The following is a 10,393-nucleotide window of genomic DNA, read 5'->3' on the forward strand; positions in this document are numbered from 1 at the left end:
TGACAGATGCAACTCCTTCTTCTCACCAGCAGAGGTCAGTATCACTCAGCTGTGTGACTGAGGTGTGACAAAAAAGACATGGAGCAGCACAAGCGCTCAACTCCAATGTCCCTAGCGTCGAACTGTGCACACACACGCAAACACACACACACACACACACACACACACACACACACACACACACACACACACACACACACACACACACGCTGGTAGGAGACAGGATGGTGAAACACAGTCACATTCCATGAGGCATCAGACAGACAACTATGTGACATATGGCAGCTGTAAAAGGCAATAGCAAATTATAGCAGGCCCAGAGAGGCCACAGCCCCTTTCCCCTAGCACTATCTTTATTCTAGCTCCTAGCCCATAAACCCCAGCCCAGGCATAACCCTATCTATACTCTAGACCCTAATCCCTAACCTATCTATACTCTAGACCCTAATCCCCTAACCTATCTATACTCTAGACCCTAATCCCCTAACCTATCTATACTCTAGACCCTAATCCCCTAACCTATCTATACTCTAGACCCTAATCCCCTAACCTATCTATACTCTAGACCCTAATCCCCTAACCTATCTATACTCTAGACCCTAATCCCTAACCTATCTATACTCTAGACCCTAATCCCCTAACCTATCTCTACTCTAGACCCTAATCCCTAACCTATCTATACTCTAGACCCTAATCCCCTAACCTATCTATACTCTAGACCCTAATCCCCTAACCTATCTATACTCTAGACCCTAATCCCCTAACCTATCTATACTCTAGACCCTAATCCCCTAACCTATCTATACTCTAGACCCTAATCCCCTAACCTATCTATACTCTAGACCCTAATCCCCTAACCTATCTATACTCTAGACCCTAATCCCCTAACCTATCTATACTCTAGACCCTAATCCCCTAACCTATCTATACTCTAGACCCTAATCCCCTAACCTATCTATACTCTAGACCCTAATCCCCTAACCTATCTATACTCTAGACCCTAATCCCCTAACCTATCTATACTCTAGACCCTAATCCCCTAACCTATCTATACTCTAGACCCTAATCCCCTAACCTATCTATACTCTAGACCCTAATCCCCTAACCTATCTATACTCTAGACCCTAATCCCCTAACCTATCTATACTCTAGACCCTAATCCCCTAACCCTATCTCTACTATAGACCCCAACCCCTAACATTATCTCTACTCTAGACCCCAACCCCTAACACATTACTCTACTCTAGACCCCAACCCCTAACCCTATCTCTACTCTAGCCTCTAGCCCCTAACCTCTAACCCCTAACACTATCTCTACTCTAGACCCTAACCCCTAACCCTCTCTCTACTCTAGCCTCTAGCTCCTAACCTCTAACCCCTAACACAGTGTCTCCTGACCCCTCCTGTCTCAGCCTCCAGTAGTTATGCTGCAGTAGTTTATGTGTCGAGGGGCTAGGGTCCTATCTGGTGTCCTGTGCGAATTTAAGTATGCCCTCTCTAATTCTCTCTTTCTCTCTTTCATTCTCTCTCTCGGAGGACCTGAGCCCTAGAAACATGCCTCAGGACTACCCGACATGATGACTCCTTGCTGTCCCCAGTCCACCTGGCCGTGCTGGTGCTCCAGTTTCAACTGTTCTGCCTGTGATTATTATTATTTGACCATGCTGGTCATTTATGAACATTTGAACATCTTGGCCATGTTCTGTTATAATCTCCACCCGGCACAGCCAGAAGAGGACTGGCCACCCCACATAGCCTGGTTCCTTTCTAGGTTTCTTCCTAGGTTTTGGACTTTCTAGGGAGTTTTTCCTAGCCACCGTGCTTCTACACCTGCATTGCTTGCTGTTTGGGGTTTTAGGCTGGGTATCTGTACAGCACTTATATCAGATATCAGATATCAGCTGATGTACGAAGGGCTATATAAAATACATTTGATTTGATTTAACACTAGTTATACTCTAGCCCCTAACCCCTAACACTATCGCAACTCTAGACTCTAACCCCTAACATATCTCTACTCTAGACCATAACCCCTAACACTAGCTCTACTCTAGCCTCTATCACCTAAACTCTAACTCCTAACACTATCTAGCCTCTAAACTCTAACCCCTAACACTATCGCTACTCTAGACCCTAACCCTTAACCCTATCTCTACTCTAGACCCCAACCCCTAACACTATTTCTACTCTAGCCTCTAGCCCCTAATCTTTAACCCCTAACCCTATCTCTACTCTAGACCCTAACCCCTAACACTATTTCTACTCTAGCCTCTAACCCCTAACACTATCGCTACTCTAGACCCTAACGCCTAACCCTATCTCTACTCTAGCCTCTAACACTATCTCAACTCTAGATCCTAACCCCTAACACTAGCTCTACTCTAACCTCTAACCCCTAACACTATCGCTACTCTAGCCCCTAACCTCTAACACTATCTCTACTCTAGCCCCTAACCTCTAACACTATCTCTACTCTAGCCCCTAACCCCTAACACTATCTCTACTCTAGCCCCTAACCCCTAACACTATCTCTACTCTAGCCCCTAACCTCTAACCACTAACACTAGCTCTACTCTAGCCCCTAACCTCTAACACTATCTCTACTCTAGACCCTTATCCCTAGCACTATATTTACTCTATAACCTAACCCCTAACACTATCTCTACTCTAGCCCCTAACCCCTAACACTATCTCTACTCTAGCCCCTAACCTCTAACCACTAACACTAGCTCTACTCTAGCCCCTAACCTCTAACACTATCTCTACTCTAGACCCTTATCCCTAGCACTATATTTACTCTATAACCTAACCCCTAACACTATCTCTACTCTAGCCCCTAACCTCTAACCACTAACACTAGCTCTACTCTAGCCCCTAACCCCTAACACTAGCTCGACTCAAGACCCTTATCTCTAGCACTATATTTACTCTAGCCCCTAACCTCTAACACTATCTCTACTCTAGCCCCTAACCCCTAACACTATCTCTACTCTAGACCCTTATCCCTAGCACTATATTTACTCTATAACCTAACCCCTAACACTATCTCTACTCTAGCCCCTAACCTCTAACCACTAACACTAGCTCTACTCTAGCCCCTAACCCCTAACACTAGCTCGACTCAAGACCCTTATCTCTCGCACTATATTTACTCTAGCCCCTAACCTCTAACACTATCTCTACTCTAGCCCCTAACCCCTAACACTAGCTCTACTCAAGACCCTTATCTCTAGCACTATATTTACTCTAGAACCTAACCCCTAACACTATCTCTACTCTAGCCCCTAACCTCTAACCACTAACACTAGCTCTACTCTAGCCCCTAACCCCTAACACTATCTCTACTCTAGACCCTTATCCCTAGCACTATATTTACTCTATAACCTAACCCCTAACACTAGCTCTACTCTAGGCCTGAACCCCTAACACTATCTCTACTCTAGCCCCTAACCTCTAACCACTAACACTAGCTCTACTCTAGGCCCGAACCCCTAACACTATCTCTACTCTAGCCCCTAACACTATCTCCTGTGTGGCTCAGTCGGTCCTGTGTGGCTCAGTCGGTAGAGCATGGCGCTTGCAACGCCAAGCGCCGTGGGTTCGATTCCCGCTGGGGCCACCCATATGTAAAAGTAGTGGCCCCAGCCGACTTGTAAGTCGCTTTGGACAAAAGCGTCTGCTAAATGGGATATATATATTATCTCTACTCTAGACCCTAACCCCTAACCCTATCTCTACTCTAGCCCCTAACCCCTAACACTAGCTCTACTCTCGCCCCTAACCCCTAACACTATCTTTACTCTAGACCCCATCCCCTAACCCTATCTCTACTCTAGACCCCAACCCCTAACACTATCTCTACTCTAGCCCGTAACCCCTAACCCTATCTCTACTCTAGCCTCTAGCCCCTAACCCCTAATACTATCTCTACTCTTGCCCGTAACCCCTAACCCTATCTCTACTCTAGCCTCTAGCCCCTAACCTCTAACCCCTAACACTATCGCTACTCTAGACCCTAACCCCATCTCTACTTTAGCCCCTAACCCCTCGCACTTTATTTACTCTAGATCCTAACCCCTAACACTATCTCTTCTCTAGACCCTAACCCCTAACACTATCTCTTCTCTGGACCCTAACCCCTAACCCTATATCTACTCTAGCCTCTAAACCCTAACCCCTAACATTATCTATGCTCTAGACCTTAACCCCTAACAACATCTCTACTCTAGACCCTAACCCCTAACACTATCTCTACTCTAGCCCCTAACACTATCTCTACTCTAGACACTAACCCCTAACCCTATCTCTACTCTAGCCTCTAGCCCCTAACACTAGCTCTACTCTCGCCCCTAACCCCTAACACTATCTTTACTCTAGACCCCATCCCCTAACCCTATCTCTACTCTAGACCCCAACCCCTAACACTATCTCTACTCTAGCCCGTAACCCCTAACCCTATCTCTACTCTAGCCACTAACCCCTAACCCCTAACACTATCTATGCTCTAGACCTTAACCCCTAACACTATCTCTTCTCTAGACCCTAACCCCTAACCCTATATCTACTCTAGCCTCTAGCCTCTAACCCCTAACCCCTAACACTATCTATGCTCTAGACCTTAACCCCTAACATTATCTCTACTCTAGACCCCATCCCCTAACCCTATCTCTACTCTAGACCCCAACCCCTAACACTATCTCTACTCTAGCCTGTAACCCCTAACCCTATCTCTACTCTAGCCTCTAGCCCCTAACCTCTAACCCCTAATACTATCTCTACTCTTGCCCGTAACCCCTAACCCTATCTCTACTCTAGCCTCTAGCCCCTAACCTCTAACCCCTAACACTATCGCTACTCTAGACCCTAACCCCATCTCTACTTTAGCCCCTAACCCCTCACACTTTCTTTACTCTAGATCCTAACCCCTAACACTATCTCTTCTCTAGACCCTAACCCCTAACACTATCTCTTCTCTAGACCCTAAATCTACTCTAGCCTCTAACCCCTAACCCCTAACACTATCTATGCTCTAGACCTTAACCCCTAACACTATCTCTACTCTAGACCCTAACCCCTAACACTATCTCTACTCTAGACCCTAACCCCTAGAATTATCTCTACTCTAGCCCCTAACCCGTAGCCCCATCTCTACTCTATCCCCTAGCATTATCTCTACTCTATCCCCAAGCATTATCTCTACTCTATCCCCTAGCATTATCTCTACTCTATCCCTTAGAATTATCTCTACTCTATCCCCTAGAATTATCTCTACTCTAGCCCCTAACCCGTTGCCCCGTAGCCCCATCTCTACTCTATCCCCTAGAATTATCTCCACTCTAGCCCCTAACCCGTAGCCCCATCTCTACTCTATCCCCTAGCACTATCTCTACTCTAGCCCTTAGCATTATCTCTACTCTATCCCCTAGCATTATCTCTACTCTATCCCCTAGCACTTTCTCTACTCTAGCCCCAAGCACTATCTCTACTCTAGCCCCTAGCTCCTAGAACCATCTCTACTCTAGCTTTGCCCCGGTTATGCGTTGTGCAGACCCCATTACCCTCTGGAGAGCCTTGCGGTTGTGGCGGAGCAGTTGCCGTACCAGGCGGTGATACAGCCCGACAGGATGCTCTCGATTGTGCATCTGTAGAAGTTTGTGAGTGCTTTTGGTGACAAGCCAAATTTCTTCAGCCTCCTGAGGTTGAAGAGGCGCTGCTGCACCTTCTTCGCCACGCTGTCTGTGTGGGTGGACCATTTCAGTTTGTCCCTGATGTGTACGCCAAGGAACTGCAAACATACTGACTCAACTCCAGCCACTTTAATAATAAAAAAGGATGGAAATTGATGTAAAAATGTATCACGCGCCACTTTAAACAATGTCACTTAATTTAATGTTTGCATACCCTACATTACTCATCTCATATGTATATGTATATACTGTACTCTATACCATCTACGGCATCTTGCCATCTTTATGTAATACCTGTATAACTAGCCACTTTCAACTATGCCACTTTATGTTTATATACCCTACATTACTCATCTCATATGTATATACTGTACTCTATACCATCTACTGCATCTTGCCTATGCCGTTCTGTACCATCTCTCATTCATATATCTTTATGTACATATTCTTTATCCCTTTACACTTGTGTGTATAAGGTAGTAGTTGTGGAATTGTTAGGTTAGATTACTCGTTGGTTAGTACTGCATTGTCGGAACTAGAAGCACAAGCATTTAACTACACTCACATTAACATCTTCTAACCATGTGTATGTGACAAATAAAATTTGATTTAGCTCCTAGTTCCTAGCTCTATCTCTACTCTAGCCCCATCTCTACTTTAGCCCCTAGCCCCATCTCTACTTTAGCCCCTAGCCCCATCTCTACTCTAGCCCCTAGCCACATCTCTACTCTAGCCACTCCCCCATCTCTACTCTAGGCCCTAGCCCCATCTCTACTCTAGCCTCTAGCCCCATCTCTAGTCTAGCCCCATCTCTACTCTAGCCCCTAGCCCCATCTCTACTCTAGCCCCTAGCCCCATCTCTACTCTAGCCCCATCTCTACTTTAGCCCCTAGCCCCATCTCTACTCTAGCCCCGAGCCACATCTCTACTCTAGCCACGAGCCCCATCTCTACTCTAGCCCCTAGCCCCATCTCTACTCTAGCCTCATCTCTACTCTAGCCCCATCTCTACTCTAGCCCCATCTCCACTCTAGCCCCATCTCTACTCTAGCCCCCTAGCCCCATCTATACTCTAGCCCCATCTCTACTCTAGCCCCTAGCCCCATCTCTACTCTAGCCCCATCTCTACTCGAGCCCCATCTCTACTCTAGCCCCTAGCCCCATCTCTACTCTAGCACCTAGCCCCATCTCTACTCTAGCCCCTAGCCCCATCTCTACTCTAGCCCCATCTATACTCTAGCCCCATCTCTACTCTAGCCCCTAGCCCCATCTCTACTCTAGCCCCATCTCTACTCGAGCCCCATCTCTACTCTAGCCCCGAGCCCCATCTCTACTCTAGCCCCTAGCCCCATCTCTACTCTAGCCCCTAGCCCCATCTCTACTCTAGCCCCATCTCTACTCTAGCCCCTAGCCCCATCTCTACTCTAGCCCCTAGCCCCATCTCTACTCTAGCCACCTAGCCCCATCTCTACTCTAGCCCCTAGCCCCATCTCTACTCTAGCCCCATCTTTACTCTAGCCCCATCTCTAATCTAGCCCCTAGCTCTATCTCTACTCTAGCCCCTAGCTCTATCTCTATTCTAGCCCCATCTCTACTCGAGCCCCTAGTCCCATCTCTACTCTAGCCCCTAGCCCCATCTCTACTCTAGCCCCATCTCTACTTTAGCCCCTAGCCCCATCTCTACTCTAGCCCCTAGCCACATCTCTACTCTAGCCACTCCCCCATCTCTACTCTAGGCCCTAGCCCCATCTCTACTCTAGCCTCTAGCCCCATCTCTAGTCTAGCCCCATCTCTACTCTAGCCCCTAGCCCCATCTCTACTCTAGCCCCTAGCCCCATCTCTACTCTAGCCCCATCTCTACTTTAGCCCCTAGCCCCATCTCTACTCTAGCCCCGAGCCACATCTCTACTCTAGCCACGAGCCCCATCTCTACTCTAGCCCCTAGCCCCATCTCTACTCTAGCCCCATCTCCACTCTAGCCCCATCTCTACTCTAGCCCCCTAGCCCCATCTCTACTCTAGCCCCATCTCTACTCGAGCCCCATCTCTACTCTAGCCCCTAGCCCCATCTCTACTCTAGCACCTAGCCCCATCTCTACTCTAGCCCCATCTATACTCTAGCCCCATCTCTACTCTAGCCCCTAGCCCCATCTCTACTCTAGCCCCATCTATACTCTAGCCCCATCTCTACTCTAGCCCCTAGCCCCATCTCTACTCTAGCCCCATCTCTACTCGAGCCCCATCTCTACTCTAGCCCCGAGCCCCATCTCTACTCTAGCCCCTAGCCCCATCTCTACTCTAGCCCCTAGCCCCATCTCTACTCTAGCCCCATCTCTACTCTAGCCCCTAGCCCCATCTCTACTCTAGCCCCTAGCCCCATCTCTACTCTAGCCACCTAGCCCCATCTCTACTCTAGCCCCTAGCCCCATCTCTACTCTAGCCCCATCTTTACTCTAGCCCCATCTCTAATCTAGCCCCTAGCTCTATCTCTACTCTAGCCCCTAGCTCTATCTCTATTCTAGCCCCATCTCTACTCGAGCCCCTAGTCCCATCTCTACTCTAGCCCCTAGCCCCATCTCTACTCTAGCCCCATCTCTACTTTAGCCCCTAGCCCCATCTCTACTCTAGCCCCTAGCCACATCTCTACTCTAGCCACTCCCCCATCTCTACTCTAGGCCCTAGCCCCATCTCTACTCTAGCCTCTAGCCCCATCTCTAGTCTAGCCCCATCTCTACTCTAGCCCCTAGCCCCATCTCTACTCTAGCCCCTAGCCCCATCTCTACTCTAGCCCCATCTCTACTTTAGCCCCTAGCCCCATCTCTACTCTAGCCCCGAGCCACATCTCTACTCTAGCCACGAGCCCCATCTCTACTCTAGCCCCTAGCCCCATCTCTACTCTAGCCCCATCTCCACTCTAGCCCCATCTCTACTCTAGCCCCCTAGCCCCATCTCTACTCTAGCCCCATCTCTACTCGAGCCCCATCTCTACTCTAGCCCCTAGCCCCATCTCTACTCTAGCACCTAGCCCCATCTCTACTCTAGCACCTAGCCCCATCTCTACTCTAGCCCCATCTATACTCTAGCCCCATCTCTACTCTAGCCCCTAGCCCCATCACTACTCTAGCCCCATCTCTACTCGAGCCCCATCTCTACTCTAGCCCCGAGCCCCATCTCTACTCTAGCCCCTAGCCCCATCTCTACTCTAGCCCCTAGCCCCATCTCTACTCTAGCCCCATCTCTACTCTAGCCCCTAGCCCCATCTCTACTCTAGCCCCTAGCCCCATCTCTACTCTAGCCACCTAGCCCCATCTCTACTCTAGCCCCTAGCCCCATCTCTACTCTAGCCCCATCTCTACTCTAGCCCCATCTCTACTCTAGCCCCTAGCCCCATCTCTACTCTAGCCACCTAGCCCCATCTCTACTCTAGCCCCTAGCCCCATCTCTACTCTAGCCCCTAGCCCCATTTCTACTCTAGCCCCTAGCGCCATCTCTACTCTAGCCACCTAGCGCCATCTCTACTCTAGCCCCTAGCCCCATCTCTATTCTAGCCCCATCTCTACTCTAGCCCCTAGCCCCATCTCTACTCTAGCTCCTAGCCCCATCTCTACTCTAGCCCCCTAGCCCCATCTCTACTCTAGCCCCCTAGCCCCATCTCTACTCTATCCCCTAACCCCATCTCTACTTTAGCCCCTAGCCCCATCTCTACTCTAGCCCCTAGCCCCATCTCTACTCTTGCCCCATCTCTAGTCTAGCCCCATCTCTACTCTAGCTCCATCTCTACTCTAGCCCCTTGCCCCATCTCTACTCTAGCCCCTTGCCCCATCTCTAGCCCCATCTCTACTCTAGCCCCATCTCTACTCTAGCCCCAACTCTTCTCTAGCCCCTAGCTCTATCTCTATTCTAGTCCCATCTCTACTCTAGCCCCTAGCTCTATCTCTACTCTAGCCCCTATCTCTATCTCTATTCTAGTCCCATCTCTACTCGAGACCCTAGTCCCATCTCTACTCTAGCCCATAGCCCCATCTCTACTCTAGCCCCATCTCTACTTTAGCCACTAGCCCCATCTCTACTCTAGCCCCTAGCCACATCTCTACTCTAGCCACTCCCCCATCTCTACTCTAGGCCCTAGCCCCATCTCTACTCTAGCCTCTAGCCCCATCTCTAGTCTAGCCCCATCTCTACTCTAGCCCCTAGCCCCATCTCTACTCTAGCCCCATCTCTACTTTAGCCCCTAGCCCAATCTCTACTCTAGCCCCGAGCCACATCTCTACTCTAGCCACGAGCCCCATCTCTACTCTAGCCCCTAGCCCCATCTCTACTCTAGCCTCATCTCTACTCTAGCCCCTAGCCCCATCTCTACTCTAGCCCCATCTCCACTCTAGCCCCATCTCTACTCTAGCCCCCTAGCCCCATCTATACTCTAGCCCCATCTCTACTCTAGCCCCTAGCCCCATCTCTACTCTAGCCCCATCTCTACTCGAGCCCCATCTCTACTCTAGCCCCTAGCCCCATCTCTACTCTAGCCCCTAGCCCCATCTCTAATCTAGCCCCATCTATACTCTAGCCCCATCTCTACTCTAGCCCCTAGCCCCATCTCTACTCTAGCCCCATCTCTACTCGAGCCCCATCTCTACTCTAGTCCCGAGCCTCATCTCTACTCTAGCCCCTAGCCCCATCTCTACTCTAGCCCCTAGCCCCATCTCTACTC

Source organism: Oncorhynchus masou, chromosome 32, assembly GCF_036934945.1.
Source record: "Oncorhynchus masou masou isolate Uvic2021 chromosome 32, UVic_Omas_1.1, whole genome shotgun sequence".
In the NCBI taxonomy this organism is placed as follows: Eukaryota; Metazoa; Chordata; class Actinopteri; order Salmoniformes; family Salmonidae; genus Oncorhynchus; species Oncorhynchus masou.